We start from the raw sequence: 10,457 nt of genomic DNA, 5'->3' as shown, positions 1-10,457 counted from the left end.
TTTGGTCAAGCTTGCATTGCTTTATTTTATTTTAATTAAGGATTTTACTAACTTGTGCTCTTAGAGCACATGTTAAATATTATAAAAATAAATTATTTATTGAGAGAATTAATTCACATGAAGGATTTAATTTTTTGAGATATAAATTAACACAATTTTTAATGCAAAATTTCTATATTTAGTACATTAATATGTGTCCTATAGACACATGTTAGCATTTCATATTAATTAATAAGTAGTGTTTGTTCGAATATTTTATTATTTATTATATTCCAATATCATTATGTGGGCAAATATCGTAACAATAATTATATTAGCTATTTATCAATTGTGAGCCTTAGTTGATTAGTGATCAATTTAAGTAATAAGGCTATTAGATTTCTAATTGGATAATTAATTAAATATTTAATTAGTTGATATGGACTCAATGAGTGGATGTCCGGATGACCCATTAACGGAATAATGGGAAACCTAATGGCCATCCAATATAAAAGAGGTTATGGTCCCCAATACAACGTACACGGCAAACTCTTTCTTCTCCCCATCTGAAGAGAACTTGAGGCATAAAGGTACCGGTTGAGGAAGAACCAAATCAGCCGCCGCTAACATTCTTGTTTGTTTTAGATCACCTCTCTCTTTGTTTACCGATGTTGTTGGTTGCTGTTGAAAGAGCTGCCATGAAAGCTTTATCCAGGTATTTCTAGTACCCTAATTCTTGATATCCTTGATAAATCAAACATGTCGTAGATCCGAGCATAATCATGTTCAATGTTTTGTTTGCTTCCGCTATTGATTCATAATCGTTGAACATGTTTTGTGAAATCTGTTTTTTATTAAGACCTAATTTTCCAACAAGTGGTATCTGAGCGGTCTTCATGTTTGATTTAATTGGGATTTGTTAAGTTCCTCAATTTGTTTCTATCGTATGAACCCTGAATTATATAATTTAGGAGTATTTTCTTTTAATCTGTTCGCTGCACATATATGATGATATTGTGCAATCTATTGCACGTGAGGATTTATTATTTTCCTTACCATGCATAATTTGATAATTCTTGTCTCCGGTAAAATTATGTTGCGTGTATATATGACCATTAAAGTTTGATACAAGGTTTGGGTTTTGATTTCTTCTTGCCGGTGAAATCTACTATTTTATTGATTCTTTATTTTTTTTTATTTTGAATCCGCATTATGGGTGCAAGCTCGATTTTCATGTTATATCAGTTTAAATCACTTTATGCTCCATCGAGTAATTTTCGTTCAGATGGTTTCGATTTGTGCCTAAACTATTTCGAATATACAACATGTTTCTCTTTTGGAAATCTTTGTACAAATTGAATTTGGTGTTCCTTATATAGCTCACTTGAAAGCATGATAAATTCTTTATTGCTTTGCCTTCTTGAGAAGAATATTTGAAAATAATGATATGAGCATTAATTTGGGATCGGGTAATTTCACGATACGGTTTTGTGTTGGTGTGTATCTTTTGACATGTATTTATTGTTTTGTTGAAATTTAACAACAATTGAGTGACAGAAAATTCAAAGGCGACAATATTTCAGTTTTCTAATCCAGGTGCTTCTCGGTTTTGTGCTTGTGTACATGTGATAATCTTGGCACCGATAATTTTCATTTTGTTGAAATCTTTAGTTTTGATTAAACTGAAAACACTGCATAAAGATTTAGATATGGATTGAATTTAAATTTCATTCGAGTGCCTTTCAAATCAAATATATAGGTTTAACTTATTTATACAGGTTGTTGTATTGTTATACTTCTTTAGTAACAACAAATACAAATGTGTGGCTAACAAATAAGTATTCAGTTTTTTGATTTGTTTTGAAATTGAAATTAATTCACAAATTTTGTACTTCAATATCATTTTGACAAATAGACAGTTAAAGAATTAATATATATTTTGTTATCGTATATTATTTATAGAAATTTGATGTCTAGTGTTTAACAACACATCTCAAAATATCATGAAAGAATTTTGCAGTGCATGATTTAAAGATTTGATTCTTCTAACTTTGGGAAATATGGAGTCTAGAGTTGTTTGTTTAATTTTTAAGCATATAGAGATTTGTTTTCTTTAAGTTTGAAAATAATTGGTTCTAGAATTATTTGTTACTTCATTTAAAGAATCATCAAGTGTATATGTGAATCAACTGTGGCATGAATATATTTTGGTACATTCAATTTTCTTTTGATTTGAAATTAAATATTTGGTTTACAGCATGATTACCATATTTGAGTTTATTGCTACTAAGTTTTCTACAATAATATTTTTTGATCATGCGAAGTTTCGAATTTTATTTGGCTTTAAATTGAATATTTGGTTATAGCATGATTATCATATTTGAGTTTATTGTTATCAAGTTTTCTACAATAATATTTTTTTTAATCATGCATTTTGGATATATTTCATGCTATGGTTCTTGTTGTTGCTTTTATACGATATCTATAAATGTATTGTCATACACACATTGGTGTGGATTTTGACTTGCATCTTCTTTAGAATTCTTGTGAATTTGTTTTCACACTTAAGGGTTGTTGAGTGGCCTAATAGTTACACAACGACATAAAGAACTAATTCGGCCTACATTATGTCAGTAGTGCCTTGTAAATTTAAGACCATTCCCATTTAATTTACTGTGAAATGTCTAGTAATTGCGGTTGTTTTGGTTGAAACAACATGTTGCCAAAGTAACCTCTGTTGCGTAGATTTGATTCAACTGAACTTACAAAAGACGTAGTATGAAATTATCCATGTGAGTTGTCGTCGGCCCCAAGGAAGGCATAACTTGACCGGATAGTTGCATACATATGATAGTAAATGTGTGGTGATTATAAAGTAATTTTCCATGTGAATAATATGATACCCGAAGGTGACTATTATTTGACAGGATTTATCACCCCGTTTAATATATATTAAAATTGTCTAGTAAAATTAGTTGAGTCAGTTGAAACAATAATGTTGCCCAAGTAACCTCTGTTGTGTAAATTGATTTTAATTAAGCTTACAAAAGATGTGGTGTGTAATTATTCATGCGAGTTGACGTCGGCCCCAAGGAAGGCACAACTTGGCCGGATAGTTACATACCTGTGATGGTAAATATGTGGTGATTATAACGTAATTACCCATGTGGATAATAGGACGCCCAAAGGTGACTATTATTTGACAGGACTTATCACCAATGTTTGATCATTACATTGAGAGTACCGCTTGCAGTTAATTCTTAGCAATCCAAAGATTGTGTTTTAATGGTGCGCTTGGTATCTTGTTAAGGTCTTTTATTTACAAACAAAGAAGCACATTTCTTTAATATTTTGATGACATGTGTGATGATGTTGTGTTAGTGTAAACTTATTTAAAAATTTAAGAGTTTACATTCACATATATTATGATAAACATATGACAATTATAAGAATTTATTCTTTGTTAAAGTAAATTGTCATTGTTTGATCAATGCTGTAAAATACCGCTAGCAATTGATATTATCGTTTAAAGACTTGATATTGATGATGCACTAGGTATTTTGATGAGTACATTTTGCTACTCTTGTTCTCTTTAAACTAATATAGTTTATGTATCTGATAATTTAAGTTAAATTCTGATATAGGATTTAAAGAAGAACATTAACATTGTTCTAGGATCTAGACCTTAAATAAGGTTGGTGAAACTCACATTCTCTCACAAATTCAGCAACTAATGTGAGAATTAAGTTTGACAAGTGCGTATACACCAAATCTCATAGGTCACGTGAGATCATAAAGCTAAAATATCATATTTATTAGAGGTGTTATTTAAGATGACAAATTTGTTGTCGTATTTTCTTTGCTTAAAGTGCTTTTAAAGCAATATAGAGAAAGACAAGCTCTCATTGGAGAGTGGGTATTTCACTAAGGTTATTAGGCAAATAAAATGTTAGGAGCACATTATGTAACCATTTAATCTTGCTAAGACACTATAATTTCGACTATCATATGACTTGTTCGAAAATTCAGTAATTTCGACTATCATATGACTTGTTCGAAAATTCAGTATTTAGTATTCTCTTTGCACAATTAAGTTTATAACTGTTCCAGTTAGAAATGATCATTTAAATGATCAATTCATAAAGTGTGCAAATAAGAAAAAATTGAAGCAAGAGAAAATAAAATAGTGCTCAATCGGAAAATACCTCAAAAGACAAGGGCAAATAAAGGAAAGTAGTCTTGACTAACTTATGTCCAATGATGTTGAAAGATATATCAGTTTAGAATGGACAAAGTCGATAAAGATTGCTTTATTCATATTTTGAAATATTTTTGGATTGTCATTAATGGATTATTTTTTGTATTTAAAAGACAATTTTGTGAATCATTACTTGGATTGATTTTTTGTCTTAATTTCTCTTTGAATGAATCAATATATTTTTATTTTTTTATTTTATGATGATTCAATGTGTCTTTTAAGTTCAATTATTAGAGGCAATTCAGTTATGACTTGTGACATTCTATATTGTTTAAGGTTTTAAATACTTTAAGTTTTCGTCCCACAAATTAAGAAAATTTTGAGACATAAATTGTTAAGTTTTCTTGAGGATATTGAGTTTGGGGGAGATGTATGGTAATAGAACAAAATTAAATGAGGAAGAATTAGTTCTAAATTAATTCATATAGTTAATATTATTATTATAGTATATTTGGATCCTCATGAGGACATTATTGTTCTTCCTCTCAATCAAGTTAAGAAACTATTTCATATAGATCAAACTCAAAACCCTCAAGAACTAGGGATTCTAGTGTTATTAAGAATTGACTGAAAAGAGAAATTCTATTTAGTTTAATTGAATGACTCTATTAGGACAATCGTGATACTAGTTTGCTTACTATAATTTTGGAGCTGCACAAGATGGATTTCAATATAGTGTTTCTTAATGGTGACATTAATGATGCAACTGAATCAAACTTTTGTGTCAATTGATACAAAATAGATGGTTTGCAAAGTCATGAAATCCACTTATAAGTTAAGAAATTTGTCTCTTTAGTGTTACCACAAATTCTCATAAAGTAATTGTCTCATTTGGTTTTGAGATAACATTATGGAGAATTGTGGTTTTATTAAGCTCAGTGGGAGTAAATTTATAGTTCAAGTTTAATGTGTCAATTATATTTTTTTTTAGTCAACATTGATATATTAGTTATGTGAAACCAAGAATATCTCTAATGAAAGTTTAGCATGAAAGATCTTGGGGACACTTCTTTTGTATTAAGTTTTAGATACTTAGAGATTACTCTCAAAGTATCCTTCAAATGTCACAAAAGGTTTATATCAATAAAGCTGAAAATAAATTGACATAATAAATTATAGGTGACAATCACTGAGAGAGACTTTCAGTCTCAAATATTGCCCATTAGAAAATTTATAAATTCAGAAAATTAAGGATTTTCCTACGCTTTGTCTATAGGATTTTTATGTATGATCTTATTTATATGTATTTGGAAATAGCATATATAATCAGATTGTTTGGCAGATACTTGAGCAATTCAAAGTTCGAATTGTTGAAAAGCAACCTTAAGGATTATTAAAGAGAACAAGAGAGCTTATGCTCACATCAGAGATCTGACAATTTGGAGATCATTTTTGTGTCAGACTCTGACTTTTGGATGTCAGTATATGACATACATCCTAACTCAAGAAATGACTGTAAGTATTTATGTCACTTGGTTGCATATCGTTAAAGGCATTGAAAGACCACTCAAGTTATATAGTGACATAATTCAGTCGTATAGTTATTTGATAACAAAGTTTATAAGGTTCATTACCTTATAGATTATTGTTGTTGAATGATAGAACAAGTAGAGACAAACTTTATGCTAGCTGATCCGTTATTCAAAGACATGACACATAAGGTCTTTCATATGGTTGTTGTCATTAAGGATGTCTTGGATTAGTGGGAGTCTCTTTTACTTTATGTTCTATACTTTTGTTTTGGTATTGATACAGACTTTATGTTATGATTTTCTGCAGAAATAAAGTTCATGAGGTTATATTTGTTATAACCATTTCTGTATCATTTTTTGCAAATATTGAATTTGCAAACTTCAGTTTTGATCTCACTAAAGTTTTCAATTGGATCAGTTGGAAATAGACATGATTAGAGATCACATTGCATGAAATTTCCATGCCACTCATCCATATCGATCTATGTCATCAAGTGCATTGATATGGTGGTCGTCGGGGTTCCGTCACGTTATACGTCAGTGACGACAGCCGCGGTGGTCCCATTATTAATGTATGAGGTGGACCAGATTGTAAAGTTGAAATCTAAAGATAAATAGCATTTAGTTGCGCGCCTAAAGAATTCTGATATAATTATTAAGATATGTAGCCCAAGTGGGAGATTGTTGGAATATTTTATTATTTATTATATTCCAATATCATTATGTGGGCAAATATCGTAACAATAATTATATTAGCTATTTATCAATTGTGAGCCTTAGTTGATTAGTGATCAATTTAAGTAATAAGGTTATTAGATTTCTAATTGGATAATTAATTAAATATTTAATTAGTTGATATGGACTCAATGAATGGATGTCCGGATGGCCCATTAACGGAATAATGGGAAACCCTAATGGCCATCCAATATAAAAGAAGCTACGGTCCCCAATACACCGTACACGGCAAACTCTCTCTTCTCCCCATCTGAAGAGAACTTGAGGCATAAAGGTACCGGTTGAGGAAGAACCAAATCAGCCGCCGCTAACATTCTTGTTTGTTTTAGATCACCTCTCTCTTTGTTTACCGTTGTTGTTGGTTGCTGTTGAAAGAGCTGCCATGAAAGCTTTATCCAGGTATTTCTAGTACCCTAATTCTTGATATCCTTGATAAATCAAACATGTCGTAGATCCGAGCATAATCATGTTCAATGTTTTGTTTGCTTCCGCTATTGATTCATAATCGTTGAACATGTTTTGTGAAATCTGTTTTTTATTAAGACCTAATTTTCCAACAGTGTTCGTAACCATGAAAATGTAGTTGGTGACCAAAGTGAGAGCTAGTAAGAAGTTGAAGAAGTACCAGAAGTTTACTGATGGGTTTGCTAGTCAAAATTTCTGGTGAATACGTTACAAACTTTTCAGCTATAGCGGTACAACAAGAACTTTCCTGTAACCATATGTTAAGATATTAACTGTGATTCTTATAATCAAATAATTAAATTAACCAAAATTAAAATTAGTCTTCTAAAAAAATGATCGTTAGAAAATTTAAGTTCTAATTACCTCTCTTGTTGTCACTTTTTTTACCCATGGATAGTTGTTGTAAACAAAAGACAATGGAAAGTTAAGTCCATAATCACAATTGATCATCCACCAACTATTTAATTCCAAGAATTGAAAGAGGAAATCAAAGTGTAACCTATCTCATTAGTGATTTTTGGTTCATGGACTAAAGTGATCATTTTCTACTTTCACTTTAGCCTCTGTGACACACCATATGTCATGTCATTGTAAAATATGTGTCACATCATCATTTAACAGAATTATTTAACGTCAGGGACTAAAGTGATAACGGAAATGCACAGTCAGAGACTTCTTTGTATTTAATCCTGAGTCAGGGACCTATGTGACAGCGAGATGCAAAGTCATGGACTAAAGTGACAATTTGCTTGTTTTTACCCATGGATAGTTGTTGTCAACAAAAGACAATGGAAAGTTAAGACCATAATCACAATTTTGATCACCCACCGACCATTTAATTCCAAAAATTGAAAGAGGAAATCAAAGTGTAACCTATCTCATTAGTGATACTTGGATGAGACCCTCTCCCCTCTCATTCAGCACTACTTTTCATTCTTTGAACTTAAAAACAATGAGAGAAAAAAAGAAACTTGCATTGTTCATCAAGAACCAAGTAAGTAATTGATACTTTCTTTCGTTTTAATTATCATTTTCTTCACCTATTCATATGATTATGCCATCAAAAATCACACTTAACTATATGATCATTAGTATATGTCTTAAACTATAGAACCAATTCTAGGATACTTTCTTTTGTGAGAATGAAGTTGTACTTGCCTTGAACCATAGAAATGATTATATAAGCTTAAATTAATAGAAAACATGATTTTAATATTTGATCAATTAGAACAATTTCTGTAGTGTTTATGAAAGTTATACTCTTAGGACTTTTTATTTTGTTTATGATTATTTGAAATTTTTTATAAATTTGGTTTGGATCAACATCACTATCTCCAAACTACTCTTGGATGGTACTCTTCAATTATATATGGTAGTTTTTGTTTTCTTCCAAACTCTTCCCTTGTTTTTTTAACTATTTATTGATTTTTGTGACATGATAGAAACTCAAGTTACTCTATTATATATATAGATGGTTGGATATTTAAACCCTCCTTTTTCTATTTATATAACATTTCTTAGTCTTATTTTCTGGATTTCTTTCTTATTACCTTTTATTGATTAATGTGGATATGACATTTTTTGATGTGAATGAGGTGCATACGATTAAAATAGGCTTCTATTTTTGCATATGTTGCATCTTTGCTGCTCAGTAAGCCTGTGAAATGCTAGCTCATGTAAGTATGTATTTTTAACCCTAATATTACATAAATTAAATTAAAATTTATGGAATATATATATGTGTGTGTGATTTAAATTTAATTATTCAATTATTATTCTTATTAATTGTCTAAATATATTATCTTCGTATAAATATGTATCTTATTTTTAAATCCTTTATATCTAATCCTAGCAAACAATGCTAACCTAATTGCAAAACCCTAATTCTACAATTTTGGCTCCACATTTGAAATTTTTTGAATTCGAATTACCCTCCCAATGCATTTAATTATATGTTGTTGGTTTAATATAACTATCCAGCTTACTAGGACATTTAATTTTATTCTGTTTCCTATGCAAAAGAAAACTCAACAGCTGATGTGTGCCATGCTGCTATATATACGCGTGCTATAATGCAAAAGGGTCATTACAGCTTGCTCTGCCTTTTGTTATTATCAATCAAGTTATGGCTAACATAGACCTGGAAACCTTCATATCATACCATTCTCTGACTGGTAAGATTAACAAGTTCAACTTAACCGTATTTATATTTCCATTTCACAAATGTTGATTTGATATTCTATGATTGTGCAGCGCCATTGATTCCCAACCCCGTTACTGAAATTGAAGAAGGGATGCAGCTGCTGTTTTTTGATTTGTTTCCGTTTTTCATGTTATGTCTTTGATTAAGTTGTCGTTTCCGTATGTTAAATTTCCTTTGTTGTTAGTCTTTCAAATTCAGAGCGATCCATGGCTGGAATTTTGGTATCCCATCTGTAATATGACCTTTGGTCTTCAGCTACTTTAATGGCAGTATTTCTACTTTGTTACTGTTTGGTTTAACTATTGATGGTCTTCAATCTATTGCACCTTAATATTCAAGCTTACACTATATTTTAAACTAAGTAATACTCATATATTCATTCCTATGAACAGGTATCAAATGAAAAATTATGCATTTCCCTTATTGACTACTTATTAAACTATAACTATTTGAGTTCATTGCAATGAGGGAATAAACTAATAATTTATATAACTCAATATATATCCATTCAATTTTGAGGTAACAATCCCTGCATATGACCGTATATCTGAGGAGTATATTTGGGGTACCATAAATATGTATATTTGGGAAGCAATGATATTGCAAATGTTTTGCAATGGTTGTCCTTGCTTCATGCATTATAAAAATATATTTGACACTTATGTGTAGTGGCCAAACTTCGGTCACATCCTCCTAATTAGTCAATAATATGTCAAATTAAGTTTTTAATTGAAGTTTGTTGTGACTGCCATCACAAATAATTATAAGAAAATTATACAAATGTTCTTCTATGGCATATGGTCCTGTCTCTAATTATTTATGGAATTTTTGAAAAAACCTTTCTTAAAAAAACAGTTTTTCTTCTCCCACATTTTAGTTAAGATGTTTACATGTGTACTGTCTCCAATTGTTTCCATTAAATTATCAGATTAATTTTTTGTAAATAAACTTTTTTATACTTTGTGGATAAACATTGAAAAATTCCCATTGTGGCCGATTTTGGAACGATTTAGAAGCACATCCACTTATGATCATTGGGGTTCCGTATTGGCATTTAATGGCTTATGCATTGAGAATTTTTTAGTGGGGGACAAATGATTAAAAGCATTGTCTGCTGCGATTTACTTCATGGATATCTTCCAATGTTACTTTTATGGAGAAGTGCATTATGGTTTATACCAATGGCATAGAATAATTGACAAGTTATGTAGATTTCCAAGGCTATTCTCTAATTAACAGTTCCCTTATTAGAACATCAAAGGCAACTTTTAACCTTGAGTGGTTCCGTTTGTATGTTAGTTTTACACCATTCTGAAGTTATGTAACATGTACCATATTATGTTTG

At 30.4% G+C, this 10,457-nt stretch overlaps 1 long non-coding RNA gene across 1 annotated transcript; it reads left to right on the top strand.

Moving 5' to 3' along the window:
• Positions 1–8,746: 8,746 nt before the first annotated feature.
• LOC146936241 (uncharacterized) lies at positions 8,747–9,411 on the top strand. Its single transcript, XR_015033143.1, has 2 exons — positions 8,747–9,083; positions 9,163–9,411. It is a non-coding gene; the product is annotated as an uncharacterized LOC146936241 (long non-coding RNA).
• Positions 9,412–10,457: the final 1,046 nt, after the last annotated feature.

Source organism: Medicago sativa, chromosome 3, assembly GCF_051527215.1.
Source record: "Medicago sativa cultivar Bolivia chromosome 3, Bolivia_mono, whole genome shotgun sequence".
Classification (NCBI taxonomy): domain Eukaryota; kingdom Viridiplantae; phylum Streptophyta; class Magnoliopsida; order Fabales; family Fabaceae; genus Medicago; species Medicago sativa.
Note: the sequence above shows the minus strand (reverse complement) of the source record. Positions and strands in the feature narration are given on the sequence as shown.